The sequence below is a fragment of the Grampus griseus genome, assembly GCF_964374135.1.
Source record: "Grampus griseus genome assembly, chromosome: 2".
NCBI lineage: Eukaryota > Metazoa > Chordata > Mammalia > Artiodactyla > Delphinidae > Grampus > Grampus griseus.
Window position 1 is genome coordinate 18,340,753 of NC_139018.1, and position 21,206 is coordinate 18,361,958.

The window sequence follows — 21,206 nt, forward strand, 5'->3', positions numbered from 1 at the left end:
GTGAGAAAATAAATCGCTGTTGTTTAAGCCACCCCGTCTAAGGTATCTTGCTACAGCAGCCTGAACAAATACATCACTTCTAGACCTAACTTATTAAAACATGCTGTGCACAATTCTCCATGTTCTTTTCTTGGAAACTATGAGTGGGACGTTGTGGAATCCTGGAATATTGATCACATACTGATCATAAACTCCTGTTTTGAAATATATGTTATAAAGTAACTTTATTTAGTGAGTCACTTAGACTTGGGGATATATCTGCTATAGCAGTCAGGGTTACCTTACAAATAGAAATTAGTACCTTGCAGTAGAAGGATGCTGCCGTAACACCAGAAATAGTGTCATTGACCTAGTGGTCAAGCAGCACGCAGTGTGGACACTGATTTCAGAGGCTGGAAAGGTGGACAGGTATGTCTTGCAAAAAAAAAAAAAAAAAAAAAAAAAAAACCTGTAACATTGACATCTACAAGGAAGATTATTTATCTACTAGTCTCTGTTTTCAGGTACAGAGTTGGAAAGCATCTGAGTGATGATGTGTTTTTTATTCTACTTTTTGCTTATAGCAAGGTATTTGAAAATGCTGAACCAGGAAAGAATTGGAAGTTTACAAGCAGAGGTAAAGGGAATAGAGAGAGTCTAGAAATTTAAGGTCTCAAAAGATTGGAAAAGCTAATTGCTTCTAGATCCGAAACAGTAGGATATCAAATTGAAAAAAAAAAGCTCTTGACAAAAGCCCTCAAGGACTTCAGATTTTTACCCTATAGAAAAATTCACATCAAATGTGTATCCCTCCTGCCTATTATTTCAAGTATTCTCCAGCTACCTATATTAGCTGGAGAGAGAGCTTCATAGAGATGAGAAAGTGAAGAAATAAATTAGCCTTCAGAATAAAGTATAGGAAAGAATTTGTGTGTAGTCCCTGTTATAAGGTACCAAGTGGAAGCAAATGGATAAACAATAAAAGTTTTGGAACAGTATTTCCAAAAGCTCCATGAACCTGAATTACAGAATTAAAGAAACTATTAACTATTGTATCATTAAAACAACTTTTGAAAGCCCAGACTTACAGCATCAGGAAGTGAGCTATGAAAGCTGTAGGTCACCCAAGGTGGGCATACTCACAAATAACTGCCTCAGGAATGGGCACATAGAATAGAGGAAAAAGAGCCTTCTGGAAAGTGGAGCCATGGGCCACAGAGAACAAAAGACAAAAGATTTCCTCCCAGAGAGTAAGATTAGGATCTAATCTGGAACATTCCCCACCACCAGGGCACGGAGACCTTGTGATGCCTTCCTGGCAGAGGTTCATCTTGTTACAGGCTAAGGGCCACTATGTATCTCCCATAATTTTGTTTTCCAAATGGAAGTATTGATTATAGTTAGCCTGTCTTTATTCTACCATATCGTATTGTAGAGAGGGAAGGTACAGGTAATTTGTCATCTTGTATCATTGAACCTTGATCTTGAAGAATTACTTCTGGACTTGAATAGCTGTGTGTCACCCTGAGGTCCTGGACTTTGAGTTGGGAGCAGTGATTGGATTTATCACTTTGGTTTATAACCCTTGGGAAAAGGGGTGAGTATATGCTATGTGTGGGAGAAAGGTAAAGATGTTTGGTACCAAAAAGGCCAGGCTATGTCAGAGATCAAGTAAATATTTGCCAAACCCATTTCCTCCTTCACTCAGGCATTGAGGCAAACTACATTTTCCAGCTTCCCTTGCCCTTAGTTTCTACCCTGCGAGTGGATACCGGTCCGGCGAATGTAACACTAGGCCTAGGACTAGGCCTGCCTCTCAGAGAGACTGAGTGACATTTAATTTTACTATTATCTGTAACTCACCTTAACCCCTACCTACCTGCTGCTACAAGAATAAAAATTCAAGATTAAGCTAAAATAAGTGCTCAAAATAAAGTTCTATAGGCTTAGGATGATCATAATTCAATGTGGAGAAGGCCATATCTCCATCCTGAGGAGAGGACCCTACGTTGGTGAGCATGGATGCACTAAGTCTCCCATGCTGTCCTTTGTTGATTTGCCTTCAACCCCAGTTCCTGATGCTCCATCAAGTATTCTTCCAGGATGGAACCAAACTCTGAACTCTTATATCGGGAATTATCAACTTTGGTCCCCCACGCACCACAAGTTCTTCCCTCAGTGTTCTGCTCTGCTTCTATGCCCCTTGTATTACCTCTGATACGATTCACTGTTTGTCACTGGCAAACCAATGTCACGTGAGTGTCTTCTCTTTGGGTTTCCCAGAAAAGATCCAAGCTGCAGGTGAGGGAGCATCCAGCCCACTCCTCAAGGCATTGGGAGGCCCCTTAGGGACAGGATTACACTGAAGAGATTCAGAAGAGGTACCCAGAGTAGGGCCAAATACGTATGTATGTATTTAACAGGACACCACTCATAGGCAGGATGATGGTCCCTCTCCCATGATGTCCAGCCTTCCCTGGAGAGTCATCCCTATTATTTACTGGAGATGATTGTTTAGTTTATCACATCTCTTGGTCACACAAATGTTGTCCCACAAAAGCAGTCCCTTTTTGTGTTTCTTGCAATGAACATTCAGGATTATAGGTTGACAATAGGCCCACTCTGGGCCCAGACAGCTGAACCCTGACTTACTTCCTTGAATCTCCTTGTCCATCTCTATTTCTATTCATTCCTGCTTTACAACTTTATTAGCAAAAAGTTTAATATTTTCTTTCCTCATACAAAATCATAAAGAGTTTTAAGACCTGTCAGAAGAAATTCTAACTCATAACATAAAACTTACTTCCATTACTACTGGGTAATATTATTTCACCCCTAAAGTATAAGGGCAAATAGTATTTTCCCCTATCTAGGAAGGAGGAGAAGAAAGTACAGAAGAAACACATTCATTCCTATCTTGGGGCTCATTCTTTACTACGGGTTGAATTGTGTCCCCCCCAAATTCGTATGATAAAGTTTTAACCCACAGGACCTCAGAATCGGAACTTACTTGGAGATAGGATCTTTACAGTGGTAATTGAGTCAAAATGAGATCATTTGGGTGAACCTTAATTCAATATGGCTAGTGTCTTTATTTTTTAAACATTTATTTATTTAATTATTTTACTTTATTTTATTTTATTTTTTTGTCTGTGTCGGGTCTTTGTTGTGGCACGCAGGCTTCTCTCTAGTGTGGCGTGGGGATTTTCTCTCTCTAGTTGTGGTGCACGGGCTCCAGGGAACATGGGCTCTGTAGTTTGCGGCACACAGGCTCTCTCGTTGAGGCGTATGAGCTCAGTAGTTGCGGCACACTGGCCTAGTTGCCCTGCGGCATGTTGGATCTTTGTTCCCCTACCAGAGATCACACCGGCGACCCCTGCATTGCAAGGAGGATTCTTTACCACCACTGGACCAGGGAAGCCCCATGACTAGTGTCTTTATAAAAAGGGGAAAATTGGAGACAAATAGGTACACAGGGAGAACACCATGTGAAGATAAAGGCAGAGACTGAAGTGATGTTTCACAAGTCAAGGAATACCAGTGTCACAAACAAGCACAAGCTAGGGGAGATTCCACCTTACAGACCATGGAAAGAGCCCAACCATGACAACACCTTGATCTCTGGCTTCTAGCATCCAAAGCTGTGAAACAATAAATGTCTGTGGTTTAAGCCACCCAGTTTGTCATTATTGTTACAGTCTTAAGAAACTAATACACCCTCCTTCAAGGACAGACAGATGAAGAACATCTTGTCAATACAACATTGTCAACCCACATAACGAACAGTGAGTTCTCATGTCTTGTACCCCAAGAATTCCTGCTGTCCAGAGACCCCAATATACATCTTGGCAACACTTCTGCCTGAGTTGGTTACCTCCTCCTCACCTATGCTTTCGCCCCACTTGACAGATTTCTTGCTGACTGTGGGGGTGGATGAGAGTGGAAGGTGGTGGGTGAGGGAAGGTAAGAAATCTGGGGGGAAGGGCTCACAGCTCCCTGCCTGTAGGAAGATTACTCTCCTTGCCTGCAAGTTCATAGCTCAGAGTGAACTCTTACCAAGGTCCCAGTGTTTCAGAGAAAAAGATAAGAATGAGTTTTATTTAGAGATGTCTGTGTGAAACTTGTAATTCAGATCTGGGAGCAAAAGCAGGTATATAAGATAGAGGTATAGACCTGGGAATTGGTGAAATCCTGAGAGTAGGTGAGAATTTATAGAAATTCTCTGTATTTGATAAGGAAGACAGCTGAGGGCAGAATCCCATAAACCAACATTGAAAGGACAAGGAGAATAATAAAATACAAATACAAATGAACATTTATTATCCTCCTAGTAAGTACTAGACACTATAGATATAGTAAGAGCTAGCACAATACTTACTAGATGTCAGGTAACATTTGAAGTTCTTTTAAAATATTACCTAAACTCTCTCAAAACTATACTCGGGTAAGTGCTATTATTATCCCCATTTCTGTGCTGAAGAAACTGATGGTCTGAGAGATTACCAAGTAGGAAGTAGAGAGCAAGTATACAAAGCTAGGCCTTCTGGCCCTAGAGTCTGTGCTCTAACTGACCACAGAACACTGCCTGGGAGTAATAGTTCTAACTATAACCCACAATAGGTTGGATGTATGTGAATTTATATATGAGACCTCCCATAAAACTCAAAAACTCTCTATGAGGTTGATGATGATAAATTATTCTTATTTTACAGACTAAAGCTCAGACAGATTAAGTAAACTTTCCATAAACAGTGAATAGCAGTACTTGAAGCACTTGTGAAAACTAGTGAAATTCAAATGAAGTCTATAATTGTGGAAATAAGATTGTACCAATGTCAGTTTCCTGGTTTTGAATTATGTATTATGGTTATATAAGATGCTATCATTGGGGAAAGCTGAGTAAGGGATACTTGAGACCTCTTTGTAAGTTTTGCACCTTCTTGGGAGTCTTAAATTATTTCAAAATTTAAAAAGTTTAAATACAATTTTTGAAAAGCAGTGTGTCCATCGACAGAAGAATGGATAAAGAAGATGTGGTACATATATGCCACATATGAGTAATGGAATATTACTCAGCCACTAAAAAGAATGAAATAATGCCATTTGCAGCAATATGGATGAACCTAGAGATTGTCATACTGAGTGAAGTAAGTCAGACAGAGAAAGAGAAATATTGTATGATATCACTTATGTGTGGAATCTAAAAAAAAGTGATACAAATGAACTTATTTACAAAACAGAAACAGACTCACAGACTTAGAGAATGAACTTAGGGGAAGGGCAGCGGATAGTTAGGGAGTTTGGGATTGACATGTGCACACTGCTATATTTAAAATGGATAACCAACAAGCACCTATTGTATAGCACAGGGAATTCTGCTCGATATTCTGTAACAACCTAATTGGGAAAAGAATTTGAAAAAGAATAGATACTTGTATATGTATAACTGAATCACTTTGTTGTACACCTGAAACTAACACAACATTGTTAATCAACTACACTTTAATATAATAATAAAGCTAAAAAAAAAAAACAGTGCTTGATTGGAACCCAGGTTTCTCTAGCTCTGAATCATACATGCTTGTCCTTGACACATTTTTTTTTTTTTTCAAGAGGGTCAGGATCAGATAACAGAGCAGGACAAGGTGAGAGAGATTGAGAAGAATTTTAAAAACACCAGAAAACATATGCAAACTTATACACAATATGTATCATTCAGTGTGCTATTAGGCATTTTAAATGCTTTCTCAGTGACCCTCCAAGGGGGTCATAAATGTTTTTATACTGAGGGAACATTCCAGCTTAGGGAGGTTAAGTCACCCATGTCCCTAGTGTCAAAACCAGGAATAATCCTTAGATCTCTCTTACTCTGTGTTTTTTTTTTTTTTTTTTTTTTTTCATTTCTGTTATACAAAGTCACCTGGCAGAACCTAAAGAGAGAACTGTCTCTGGTGCCCTGGAAGCAGAGATTTCAGAGTGAGATTGGACACTGAAGAGGCAGGAGAATGAAGCCTTTGGCTGGAAAAGTAAGACAGTTCTTGCAGGACAAGCAGTTTCCTTGTGAGTCAGAGGCGAAAGACAATTTTACAGTTTGAAAGGTAACCTGGTGAAGGTATGGGGACTTTCTGAGTCCATTTGGGCTGCTAGAAAAAAGTACCATAAACTGGGTAGTTTATAAACAACAGAAATTTATCTCTTACAGTTCTGGCTTCTGGGAAGTCCAAGAGCAAAGTGTCAGTATGATGGAGCTGTGGTGAGAGCTCACTTTCTGGCTCAGAGATGGCACCTTCCTGCTGCATCCTCTCATGATGGAAGGGGTGAGAGAGACATCTCAGGCCTTTTTTATAAAGCACTAATCTCACTCCTGAGGACTCCACCCTCATGACCTTATCACCTCCCAATGCCTCATCTTTTAATATAACCTTGAGGGTTATAGGATTTCACCATAGGAATTTTGAGGGGACACAAACTTTCAATTTATAGCAGGAGCATTCAGTGTAGTTCCTTTTACAAGAAGTTTGTGGGGCAAAAAAAAAAAAAAAAAAAAGTAATGGAACGAGTTGAAGAAAGGATCGCGGGAAGATTGGCAGGTAGAGGAGAGGGAAGGCTTGAATATGTGACTGTCCTATAGGGAAGGACTGATAGGTACTAAGAGATGGAACACCTTGTACTCTAAGCTGCTTAATAGGCATGATTGCAGTTTAATTTCTTCTTGCTTCCCCTGCAGGGCCTATCCCACTGCCAGGAACATAGAGGTACCAGAAATAAATACTTGAATTTGGACTGTCTTAACAGCCCTAAATGTCACCATCCAGGTTCCAATTAATGTAGTCTCACCATAATCTGAAACCCTGGCTCCCTGCACTAAAAGATCCCTGCCCTGAAGAGGCCTGTACACATTCATCAGGGAGGGCCTCTGTCTGAGTGATGATCAGACTCAGCTTTGCAAACTCTGGCAGGACCCGAGGAGATAGCTGCACACGATGGTTGAAGTTATAGGTTGCCTGCTGTTTCTTCGAGACAGCTGTCAAGGCTGATAAAACCTGTCAGGCTTTCCAAGGTTCTGCAGCCATTTAATAGCAAAAATACATCACCATAGGAAGCGCAGTCAAGAGGCATAATGTTTTTGGAGATGGGTGGATGAATGCTTTTGTTATGTGTCTCTTCACAGCAGCTCAAATGTTGAATCATTCCCTGGAGGCATTCTCATCTACCCTTTCCCCCAGGAGTTGCTTTGGAGCTCACTTCCTTAGGCAAGTCTAGTGTGTTTGATGGGCATTGTGCCACTTAGCAGATGGAGAAATAAAAAAGCCGGCAGGTCAGGTGTGGGAATGTAAGGCAGTGTATTTAGGTAAGATTTAACAGCAGGGCAGTTCAAAATGTCCAAATGTACTTCAGTTTCAAGACCTGTCACCAAAAAAAAGGGTTTGATTTCCTTTCGAATGTCAAGAATCATAGTAATTTAAAAAACAGCTTGACTGACAGAGCCAATGGCTGGTTTGATTCAGGGGCTGAAACAAGATGGTGTAAAATTAGATAATGTCGTGTTACCAACCAATTCCTTTTGCTTCGGAATGAGAAAGATCTTGTTTACCGAAAGAGCTGTGCAATTCTAGGTTTTTCAAGTTTTTATTAGTCAGGAAAGATTAGATCCAAGAAATAAATTACTTTAATGAGCCCTCATGGAAAACATGTACTATGAAAGAAGAGTATGTTTCATAAATGGGATAGGCTCAAATGAAAGTAAAGTGTTCAAAGTTAAAAAATAGATGTGTGGGGAAATAGTTACATAGTCAGATACCTCTCCCCAGAACTCTCTTCTAACATCATTATGTTCTCTCTCTTTCTCTCTAGATCTTTCTCTATGTGTATGCATTTTTATGCCTACTCAACTCTCTACCCCTTCCTGTCTTTCACCATTTGTAAATAGATGAAGATTACTTTTTATCTATATTGCTTGGGATTTATTGTGCTTTCTAAACCTAAGAATCCATGGCTTTCATCAATTTGGAAAAAGTATCAGCCATTATCCCTTTAAATTTGACCTTTTTTACATTACCTCTATTCTCTCCATTGCAACTCAATAAGAGAAATGTTACAGCTTTTCCTATTTCTTACACTCTCACATTTTTTCATCTCTTTGCCCCTCTCTGAAGCATAGTACATCCTTTATTCCCAGCTTATCTTGCAGTTCCCTAATTTTCTCTTTAGCTCTGAAAAATCTCAACTCAGCAAAACTCATTTTCCTACCAGTTTTGTAATTTTGCAGTGTGAACATGTTTGATGGGTTTTAACTTGGGAATCCTATGAGGCATAGACTGTCATTTGTTTCTCCAGGGAGAATTTGCTTTTGCTTCTCCTGGGATACCTTAAGTTTATTGATCATCTTGAGATTATGAATATTCAGAAGAATGTTTTTTTTTTTCTCTCACCGAGATCAAGCTAAGGCAGAAATATTATTTATCCTCGATGTCTCATTTTGCATATAGAAGAATGTTTTCTAGACTACTTTTTTACTGATGGTGTAGAATTGATACTTTAAAGACCCTGGCTATTTGTGTTTGTTTGGTGGGAGATTAGAGTATGCTAGCTCCCATTCTATGTTTCGTTTAAATGCAAGGCTTCTATATTCCGTCCTCTACATGAACCTTGAAATCCAAGACCCAATTTACTGAAATTGGTAAATGGCCTCAAAAAACCCATAACTTTAGTCCTGCTTACTATGCTTACTATTATTATTATTTTGGTCTTTATTTTTGCCAACCTGAATATTTTCTTTATTTTCTTGAGATCACATTTGTGATTTCAAAAAAATATTTATTTTCTGTGAACATAAAACTGCTTTAAAAATGAAGTCTGTTTTAAGAAAGCTTTTTACTATGTTTTATCCAGAATATTTGGATTGTATGTGTATCTGTGTGTGTGTGATAAAATTTGTTATGGAATGTTACTTCTTAGGATAATTAGTTGGAGATGTTATTAGAAATAGAAGCCCTTCAAAAGTTTTAAAGAAAAAACAAATAAAAATATTCAAAAAAGATAAAAAGAGATGTTTTATTAAAAAACTGGAATGAATAAGAAGTCTATTAATCTGCCTTCAACAAGAATTGACAAATGCTGGACTGAGGTTTGAACCAAAAAATTCATGGATATTATAATTATTAGGTGATTAGTTTATTTCAGAATTGCATGAATAATTAGTGGCACTTTTTCAAATGATCAAGAAATTTACCTAAATTAATTAATTTTCAACATTTGTATATTTCTCTTGCTGAACTACTTCAAAAGTTTTAATGTTTATAGAAAGAAACTGTTCTAGTTTTTATCACATACAGTTTTGTGTAAAACATTTCGTTGTAACTTCAGGAAAGCATTTTTCCCCTCCAATAAGAAGATTTCAGACAAAAACTTCTGAAGGCTTTTTAGATTCTTTGTATATCTTTCTGTCTAAAGTCTTTTGTAAATGATTCTCCTCCAGATCTAGGAGTATGTGATTTTCCTAGAGATCATTTGATCCTAATATTAACAAGCAAGGATTCTAGTGTAGACATTACCAACAACACTTCACACTTATATTCATTTATTTATTCATGCAAAAACTTTTTAAATCCTTGCCATGAATCAGAAACTTCAAAAACATAGGAAGAACAGTGGAAGGATTTCACTCATGGGAGTAAATGAACTCTGAATTTTCAATGGTATGTTTTTGTTTGTGTTTCTTTTATAAGCAACAAGGATTTACTGTATAACACAGGGAACACAATTCAATATCTCAGTGGTATGTTTTATACAACAAAGGGCAGCATTTATAGATGGCTGGGTGCTGTGCTACTTCTCTGTCCATTACCCTATGAGGCTGAGTTCAGAATAAGGTTTTCTTTCTCTGAAGAAGTTATTATTTTCTATGTATTAGTCAAATTGAGCTAGGATTAACAAGTCACTTGGAAAGCCACCCAATCACCATAGACTTTGCTTGACCATTAGCAGGACTTATTGTGTTAAGCCAGTGAGTCTTAGGGGCTGTTTAGAAAGATCATGTGTCCTCTCTTTATTCGCCCACACTCCTACCTACCATTCTACTACCTAGCGTTATTTACTCCAGTGCCTAAGAGTGTAGACCCTGGAGCAGACCTGTTTGGGTTCAAATTCTGCCTCCTCCAGTGCAGAGAGTTACTTAAATTCTCTGTGCTTTAGTTTATTTTTAAATGGGATAAAAATATTCTCTAACACATAGCATCGGTGTGAGGCTAGAAGAGTTAATAGGTCCCAGTGTCTGGAATGAAGTAAAAGTTAAGCAAATGTTAACTGTTATAACACCACCCTCTTCCATTTTATGCTCATGGTTGTCTGGCCCATTTGGCACCTGAATTTGGGATCCCTGTCTTTAGAACTGTACCTTTTAAAAAGACATGAAACATGGGAAAAGAGGAGATGGTTAAATTACCGCAATGGCCATAAAATTATAAATCGAATATTACGAGCACACAAAAGAAAGCCTTTCACTTCCTGCTTGAGAAATCGTGTCATATCTGATACAAGAAGTGACAAGAGAACACATCATTAAGTGTGGGGGAGAATATTCTAGACCCAGTAAACATTTAAAATAAGGAGAAAATGGCCTAATAGTATAATTCTTTATTTTCTCCTTTCAGAAAACAGTTCTTAAATAGCTTCTAGATGCTGGACTTTGGGGATACAAAGTTGAATTAGAAAGAAGTCTGCCACTTAGGAGTTAGTGCAGAGGCTGGGGGAGAGATGAGTATTTAATAAGGACTCACAAGTGATATGATAAAGGAAAGTAGGGGAGAGAGTCCTCAAATACAGTGAGGAGAAGACTGATAGTAGAGGGTGGAGGCCACAGGTGATCTAGATCTTTGGAGATAAGTAAGGATTACATAGATGAGAAACATAGAGGAGGGTTGAGTGAAGATTATCCAAACAGAGAACAGAACATATGAAAAAGTTTCAGGATTGTGAAAACTATGGTAAGTTCTGAAATGGTAGTAGATGTGCAAGTTATGTGGATCAGAAATAATTCCTTAAAATTGTATGTGGCAAATACAAATGTAGACATTATTGTAGACATTATTAGTCATTTTACATACCTTATTCTTTTTTAATGACTTCATAGTAGCTTAATGTAGTAGTAGATAGTATTGTCCCATTGCACAGATGAGGACCTGAGGTTCAGATACTTGTACAGGATGGTTTACTTTATTCATAAATGGTAGAAAGACTTATGTTTGCTGAGAAAAATTACAGGGAGCAGATAAGATATGAAGAGGTTTATTTGGCCCATATTAAATGTCATGTTAAGAAAGTTGGATGAGAACATGAAAGAAGTTCATCTTGGGATCAAGGTCAGTGTAGAAGGGAAGGTCATTTGCTTAACATACAAGAGATGATCTGAATAGCCAGTCACTTTCCCTGCCTCTAGTGTCTTCTGGACCCACCTTCTCAATCTTCTCCAAACATCTGTGGATCTTGGTAGAATGCTCAACCTGTGTAAATCTCAATGTTTAAGTGGAAGAAATGGCATTGACACTAAGTGCATATGTTTTATAAATTCCTTCCAATTCAAACTCATGAAAGTCTGCATTACCATCAGAAGGCTGACCTAACGTTCCTTCCCATCATCTCTCTTCCATATATCTAAATATAATATTTTAATATTCCCTTGAAGTTAAAATATGTTTAAAAATAAAAGTTAAAAACATGTTTGCATTACCTAAAAATTATCCTCTCTATCATTGAGGATAGTTTTCAAAGCAGATTAAACATGCTTTATAGAATTCAGGTAAACTATATTAAAAACATTTTTTAAACATTTGGAAAAATAGTTCGCTTTGAGTAAGCATTTTTCCCCGGTATCTGGTAAAGCAGGACTCTGCCTTAATTCTTTTTCTCACATATTTTATGTACTTAGAGGAAATCTCTGTTAACTTAAATGAATTTGACAAATGGATTTAGCAGAAGAACAGATGCATTTAAAATATAACAGATGGATCTTGATTTTCTTAGATGAGATGATCTATATCCATTTTATCAAGTTATAAGGATGCTGGAATATGAGGCTCAAATGGTATACAAATAATTAGAAAATATTGATGGTATCATGCCATAGATTAAATGGACCTTAACATTTCATTAATGTTGAAATATACATTTGGGGTATTTGAAAATGTTTCTTTTGTTGGTAAGAATCATATTAAATGTAAAAGGATAAGCAAGCTTCCAAAATATTTGATTTTTCAAAGTTTCTTGTAAATTATGAGTAGATTAGATTAGTTTCTGTAGCTTCTTCTTTAAAGATGTGTGACATATATGGTAGTTAGGAGGGAATTATTTAGAAGCATAAAATTAAGGAGCTTTACTCATTAGAAAATTCAGGTCAAAATGTGTAAGTGATCTGGTGAAAAGGAAGTGATGTCAGAACTTGAACTGTAACCCAGGTCCCACAAGTTCTTTTAGAGTGTTGGGCCCTTCCTTATGGTCATAGGATTGGTTCTAGTTAAAAGGACTATCAATAGTTTGGTAATTAGCAGTACGTATGGAACTTTGCCTATGATATGTGTAATACCAGAATGCCAGTTCTCCATACCCCCTCCTTTTTCCAGCATTTGCTTATTAAAACATGAGTTTAATATGTTGCCTGCTCATTAAACCTTGGATAGCTTGTTTTCCATTTTTTCCTATTATTTTGAGAAGTTTTATTCTATCTTTAAATAATAATAATGCCACTACCTAAAATGTAATATTAATTTAAGTACTTGAAACTCAATTCCAAAAGAATAGTTAATATGTGGGACTTGAAGTTTTACCACAATACCATTTTTTTAATCAATTTTTGTTAAATTTACAATTAAGATATCTAAAGTATCTAGGGATTATGCCTAATGTATTTTTCATGAACACCATGAATGAAATGTTTAAAACTCATTAAATGTATGCATATCACTGCTTATATTACATAATTGTGTTATCTATATCAAAAGTTCAGTCTGAAAAATTTGTTTGCTACTTTTGCATAAGTTAAGGTATTGTTAGACAAGGTAACAAACAAACTACAAATCTTAGTAGCTCCACAAATAAAAATATTTGATCATCTATTACTGTGTAAAAAACAACTCCATAATTTTGTGGCTTAAGATAACAATCAAATATTAGTAGAGGGAAAAGAATCTGAAAAAACAGTGGATATATGTATTTGTATAACAGATTCACTTTGCTGTACATCTGAAACTAACACAACATTGTAAATCAATTATACCTCAATAAAGAATTAAAAAAAAAGACAACAATCATTGAATTGTTCAATATTTTGGGGGTCATAAATTCCAGCAAGTCTCAGATGATAAGGCTCATCTATGCTCTATATGGTTGGAGCCAGAGGATCTAGGATGTTCTGTTCACATTTTGTGGCTCTGTTTTTGACTACCATTGTGGTACCCCATTGACCTAGCTCATGCTTCTTCACGTGGAACCTGGCTTCCTTGAGGATAAAACGTGTTCCTAGTTCTCATAAGGCTTAGTCGCAAAAGTCACAGAACATTACTTCTATTGCTTTTTATTGACCAAAGAAAGTCACAGAGCCAGCTGAAATTCACATGAAGCAGAACAAGTTTCCACCGCATGATGGTGGAAGTGGCAAAGTCACTAAAAAAGGCATGATTGGATGGTAGAAATGAGGAACGGTCTCAATTCACTAATCTATGTTTCTACCATTAAAAAAACAAAAACAAAAACAAAAAACTAAAAAAAAGAGTACAAGGAACCCAGTGTAAGCAGAAGGAAGAAAATGATAAAAAGATCAGAAAGAAAATAATGAAATTGAAAGGAAAACAGTATATAAAAATCAATCAAACAAAAACAGCAACTAGACTGGCAAACTTTGAACAAGACTGAAAAAAAAAAAATAACAGCAAAGAAGGCACAAATCATCAACACTAGGAATTTAAAAAGAGATACCCTAAAGATTCCATAGTCATTAAAAAGATAATAAAAGAAAATATTCTTATATTCTTATAAAAAAAACAAGTAATTTTACACGCATAAATTTTACAACTTAGAAGAAATGGATGAATTTGTTGAAACCCACAAGGTACAAAAATTCAATCAACATTGAATTAGATAATCTGAATAGCTCTAGAATCATTTAAAAATTGAATTATGATTAAAAACCTCCCTCACAATTAATCTCTAGGCCCAGATATCATCATGGGAAAATTCTGTATAAATGTAAAAAATTATTATAAATTTTATCAAATTTCTTCCAGAAAATATAAGAATAGGGAACATTTCCCAATTCATTTTATGAGACTAGTATTACCCAAATCAAAAAAAATAGAAAAGGAAAGTACAAAAAATTAAAACTACAGATCCATGTAGGTCTTATGAATTTAGGCACAAAAATCCTTGAAACAAAAATGAACAAACTGAATCTAACAATATATAAAAAGAATTACACATCAAGACCAAGTGGGATTTATTCCAAGTATGCAAGGTTGGTCTGACATCCAAAAACCAATCAATGTAATCTATCATATCAATAAGCAAAAGAAGAAAACTCATATGATCTTATCCATCGATAAAGTCCAACACCCAAAAATAATTAAAAAAAAATACTCAGCAAGTTATAAGTAGAGGGGTATTACCTCAACTTGATAAAGAGCAGGTATGAAAAAAATCCATACCTAACATCATACTTAATGGTGAATGACTGAATACTCTAACAAAAGGCATAATGCTCCCAATACTCATACTCTTCAAAGTACTGAATATTCTAACTACTTTAATATGGCAAGAAAAAGAAATAAATGGCAAACCTATTGGAAAGGAAAAAAATAGTGTCTCTATTTGTAAATGAAATGATTTTCTTTATGGATACTCATTCCCAAGGAATCTATAAAATTATCTCCTAGAACTAATGAGTTCAGCAAAGTTGCAGGACACAAGATCTACATGCAAAAATCAATCACATTTATATATACTAAGAAGATACAAATGGAAAGCAAAATTAAAAACAGACTACCACATGCATCTCTCCAAAAAAAAAAAAAAAAAAAAAACGGATACACTTAGATGTGTATTCGACAAAACACATACAGGATTGGTATCCTGAAAATTACACTACTACTATTGGAAGAAATCAAAGGAGACCTAAATAAAGAGAGACACATATCTATGAACTGGAAGAATCAACATAGTAAAAATGTCAAATTTACTTTGGTTTATCTTTAGGTTTAATGAAATTTCTATCAAAATTCCAGCAAGAATTTGTATAGAAATAAAGAAGCTTATTCTAAAATGTATATGGAAAGGCACAGGCCCTAGAATAGCAAAAATAATCTCAGCAAAGAAGGATACAGTGGGCAGAAGCACTCTACCAGTTATTAAGTAGTCAAGGCAGTGTGATATTAGCGAGGGATAAACACGTAGATGATTGGAATGGGATAGAGAATTCAGAAATAGTCCCACCCAAATATGCTCAAATGATTTTGACAAAGTGGCAAAAGCAATTCAATTCAGGAAAGATAGCTTTATCAACAAATGTGCTGGAGCAACTGGATGTCCATAAGTTTAAAAAACAAAACTTGACCTAAATCTCATGCCTTATGGCAAAAATTAACTCAAAATGGATCACAGACTTAAATATAAAGATTTAATGCATTTTATAAAAAGAAAAAACACATGAGAAAATCTTTGAGACAAAAGTTTGGGGAATGGGACCTAATCAATCTTATAAGATTTTGCACAGAAAAAGAAACCATAAACAAAACTAAAAGATATCCTGTGGACTGGGAGAAAATATTTGCAAATGATGAGACTGACAAGGGCTGATTTCAAATATACAAACAGCTCCTACTAAAAAAAAAAATTCTGGGAGAGAATTCTTAGATTCAATACCAAAAGTCCAATCCATAAAAGCAAAATTTGATAAATATGATCTCATCAAAATTAAAAACATTTGCTCTGCAAAAAGCCTGAAGAGGATGAAAAGACAATTTACATATTCATAGAAAGTATTTGCAAACCATATATCCACCAAAAACCTAGTGTCTAGAATATATTTTAAAGCTCTTAAAACAATAGTAACAGACATTTTACTGAAGAGGATATAGTACATGAGCACTGAAGAGGCAAGGAAGCAAAGAAGCACAAGAAAAAGTGTTCAATATCATCATCAGTCATCAGGGAAATGCAAGTTAAAACCACAAGTTACTATTACATACCTATCAGAATTATTAAAATAAAAAAATGATAACATCAAGTCCTGGTGAGAATGCAATGAAATTGTGTCATTCATACATTGCAGCTGGGGAGGTAAAATGGTACAGCCATTTTTAAAAAGTTTGCATTTTCTTTAAAAAAAAGATACTAAACATGCAACTACTATGTGTCTCAGCAACTGCACTTCTCGACATTTATTTCGGAGAAATGAACACTTATATACAAGAATCTATACCGGAAGTTCATAGCAGTTTTATACAGAATATCCCAAGACTGGAAACAACCCAAATGTTGTTCAACAGGTGAATGGTTAAACTGTGGTATGTCCACACTATGGGATACTTCTTAGTAATAAAGAGGAAGAGTCTACTGATACACGCAACAATTTGGGTCCATCTTCAGGGAATTATGTTGAGTGAAAAGCGCCACTGTCCAAATGTTACAAACTGTATGATTCAATTTATAAAACATTCTTTAAAATAACAAAACTTAGAAATAGAGGACAGATTAGTGGTTGCCAGAGGTAAGGGACAAAGTTGGGAGAGGAGAGGTGGGTGTGTCATAAAAGGGAAACAACAGGAGATCCCTGAGGCAATGGAACTCTTCTGAATCTTGACTGTGGAGGTGGTCACATGAGTCTACACAAGTGATAAGTTGTAAACAACTATACACACACACACACACACACACACACACACACACCCCTAGAAGTAAAACTGTTGAAAGCTGAATAACATTGGTAGATTATAGTGACATCAGTATCCTGCCTGTTATATTACACTAGTCTTGCAAAATCTTATCATAGGGGAAAATGGTAAAATGGAAAAAGAATCTCCTTGCCTTGTCTTTTATAACTGGTGTATACCTACACATGGGAGATGAAAGATGGGAGAGATTATTGTGACCACCTTTGGAAACAATCTACCACCAAAAGTTTATTTCTTATTCACGCTAAGTCCAAAATTGCAGTGGGCAGTCATGATTGGCAGAGACTCTCCTCCAATGGTGATTTAAGCTTCTTCCTTCTGGAGACTCCATCACTTTTAACACACGGCTTCAAAATGAGTTAGCACAACTGAACTGTAAGTATCATATGTATATATGATATGGCTTGGGACCTTTTCATGGGTCAGGCCTGGAACTGTCCAAATGTGGTTTCCATTTTTCTATTATTTTGAGAAATTGTCATGCTCAATACTTAATTACAAGAGAGAAGAAGTAATGTAATCTTACTGGGCAAAGAAGCTGCAGATTTCAGAAGTTGTAGTGATCAGTGAAGCGTGCCCCACACAGCAGTTTTGGACACAGAACATGGAGAAGTTTGGGCCTAGGTCATTCTGTATCTAGTTTTCCCTAGAAATAGCTCAAATTTTCAGGCACAAGGTGCACCTAGGCAACCCTGAATGCCAGGCAGGTGTCCCAAGTTATTGCTACTATATTCAAGAGCTACACATAAAGAAGTCCACTGTAAAATCATCTCCATTCTATTTAAACAAGACAGAAAACCTAGAAATAAAAATTAGCAAATTTTAATGTATTATTGAATTAGAGTATTTTTAAAAGGCTGTTAACTTGCTAATAAGAAAAATGAATTTGATTTTATCAAGAAAGGGAAGTAGTTAACTGGAATTTTATAAACTCATAAAAATTACCTCCTAACTTTTGCCTGAATCTAAAACAAGAGAAATATTTTATTTATAAGACCTATAGTTGGGACTTCCCTGGTGGTGCAGTGGTTAAAAATCTGCCTGCCAATGCGGGAGGCACGGGTTTGAGCCCCGGTCCAGGAAGATCCCACAGGTCGCGGAGCAGCTAAGCCCATGTGCCACAACTGAGCCCTCATGCCACAACTACTGAAGCCTGCACACCTAGAGCCCATGCTCCGCAACAAGAGAAGCCACCGCAAAGAGAAGCCCGTGCACCACAACGAAGAGTAGCCCCTGCTCACTACAACTAGAGAAGGCCCACGTGCAGCCAAAAAAATAAAATAAAAAAGACCTATAGTCAAGCTTGTATTTCCATTTTGGGCCATAATAACCTAATACCTGTATTTCCTATGTTCAAGTAAAATTACATGAATGAGTCCTTTAATAATCCTTTTTTATTGTTATAAAAAAAATGAGGTATTTACACAATTTGAAACTAAAATAAATCTTAACCAAAATGCTATTAGTTGAACTGTGGTGATTGTATGAAGTTTTAATAGATACTATTCATGTAGAACATCTTAGTTTCTCTACAACTTGTACTTATTACAAATCAAGGAGCCAGGAAATATTTCAAAACAAAGACTCTTAATTAAACATTTAAGCCAACAGCTCAGGAAAAAAATTGTATATATCTTTTTAAATGTTTGACAACTTGCTTTAAAAAATAAAACTCAGATATAAAGAGAAAATTCCACCTAGGGAAATAAATTGGTAACACTGAATTTTAGCTTTTATTTCAAGGACTGTTTTCTTTCTAATTTATAATGCCACAGTGAAATATACACAAAGCAAAAATAGGTAGACACCTATGTGAAACCAATACAGCCAACACTTTGTTAATTCCCACATTTCAATATGTACTTCACAGCATTGAAATTTGGTTCTATCCAGTAAATGCATTTCTCCTTCTAAACCTATCCCATTTCACATATGTCTCCAGATATCACTATCAGGACTATCCCAAAAGATAAGGTAAGTGGTCACATATTTAATATAATTTGAGATCTGATATTGAAAGGCAGTATATCTCAAAATAAATCTTCCATCTGCCTTCCAGAGTCTGTGAAATTGCATTATTTCAAGTCTATCCTTTACTTACAGTATTCATGTTTCAAAAATCACTGTTAAAATGCAATTAATACTGAAGTCCATTTTAGATAATAATATTACTGTATCTCTTCAGGTTGGTATCTAAGAGTTACAGAATTAGGATTGGCCAAAATCTTTGGAAAGGCTTTAAAGATTATATTTGGGCATAAAAATACTTAAAGAAAAACAGAAGTATGAGGTACATTTGAAAGAATCTGAACTTCAGTTAAGACTTTTATACAGTTTTCTTAGCCCTTAGAGATCAAATATGTGAGGATAATTAAAGAATTTGAATATGACATTAGTATATTTGATTTAATGTCTGCATGAAACTTTGTACCTTACAAATAGAGCATTGCAGCACTGTATTAGTCAGCTAATGTTGATGCCTAACAACCAGTTCAAAATCTCAGTGAGATATAAAAATAAACATGTATTTCTTGTGTGTCTTCAGATCACTTGGAACTGTTGTGCTAATCTCAGCTGTGCTCATTTCATGCATGTGTGGCTTGGTTGTGAGTCAACACATTTAGGATGAGCTTGTAATCTTGAGTCAGGTCTGCTTTACATGTCACTTAGCCTCTTTGGACCCACAGTCTAGTCAGCATACCTTTTCATGGCAATATTAGCAGTGCAAGTAGCAAGTGGAAACACATAAATGCTTCTTAAGACTTAATGTTGCCACCAGCTCACTATTTCCACCTGTATTCCATTGACCAAATAAGCCAAGGCTGAGCCTAAATTCAAGAGGAAGGGTACATATACTTTACACACTTTGAGCCACAGCAAGTCACTGTACCAAACTCAAAATCAATAGAGTATGGAAGCAAATTCTTCAATGGGAGTGTGTATCAGGAGTAGGAGAAGGAGTAAATACTTTTTAACATTAGTGTACTATAAGAACCTTTTTAAGCATCCATGGAATGTTCACCAAAATTAATCATGAACTTTGTGACAACATGAACCTCAACAGATACCTCAGAGAAAAAACTTTCTAGGTCACCTTTTATGACCATGGAGCAATATGACTGGATATGATTCACAAAAATATGTACCAGAAAAAGTAAGTCCTACAGGACTCCATAACTGATATACTGTGGTAAGAGAGGTAAAGGGACAATCTCAGAGGATCACTGTGTTTCCAGCAAGCTGCTGGGTGGTCAAAGCATGTGGTTTGTTCACAGTGAGAAAGCTCTTCACTTAGAGTTAAACTCTATCTGTTAACTATATAGAAAAAATTTAACTCAGTTGCCTAAAAATGCAATGGGCTCCTGGGAAGATTGTGTTTTACCTGTCACAGGAGGCGCTCTGCAATGTTCGTCTAAATGGTAAGAGGCAGGGCTACGATAAAGTGTCATTCATCCACAGCAAACTAAAATAAATATAGTGGCGTTTCCATAAAGTTAAATTTGTTCAATTTCAAGAACGGCCTCTTATCATGAGATTTGATTCTTCCTGTATTTAATTGTTAAAATGCCTCCCTCCATTTTAATGAAATGTTTGTGAGCCCAGTGAGCAGTATTTTTTTGAACCTTGTCAAATGTTATAAAATTTTACTTGTCCTAAAATCCAGAAGCCTGAAAGCATTCATATATCTTTTACACTTTTTATTTTGAGCTCTCAGGAAAGAAAAGAATTGGCTGGTTTTACTCACTATTAGATCTTTGGTATCAGCAGCCTGTACTTAGGTACCCAGTTATTATTTTGAATAAAGAAAGGACAGAACACCGTGATGGCAGAGACTGGCTAGAAGCTCACCAAATCTGTTTTCCCTTCTCCTAGGGAATATCTGTTTCTGCCTCTTCCAGCCTGCTCGCAATTAGGTGTAGCCACAGGTGGTGCCAGCCCCAGGATGGGAGGGAGTGATTTTTGCCACACCCAGAGCTGGCCCTTTCTGTTCCCTCATGCAAAAGCCTCCAGAGTGCTTTCTTCTTGCATCTGTTGGCCAGATATGGTCAATTTATTTTTATACTTTTATTTTTTTGTTATGAATGTGGGCCGAGCCATGTGAGTGAGTCATTGCATATCCATCCATGTTCCAGAGAGCACTAAGACTAAGACATTGGCTGTCACAGTAATTAAGAGAAAACGGTTACAAGAAAAAGGACACAAAATTTCATGCAGGCTGAGGGAGACTTACTGAGGATATAACCAGTGTCTCTTAGAACTGGAGCCATGGCAGGAGGAAAAAGACATGAC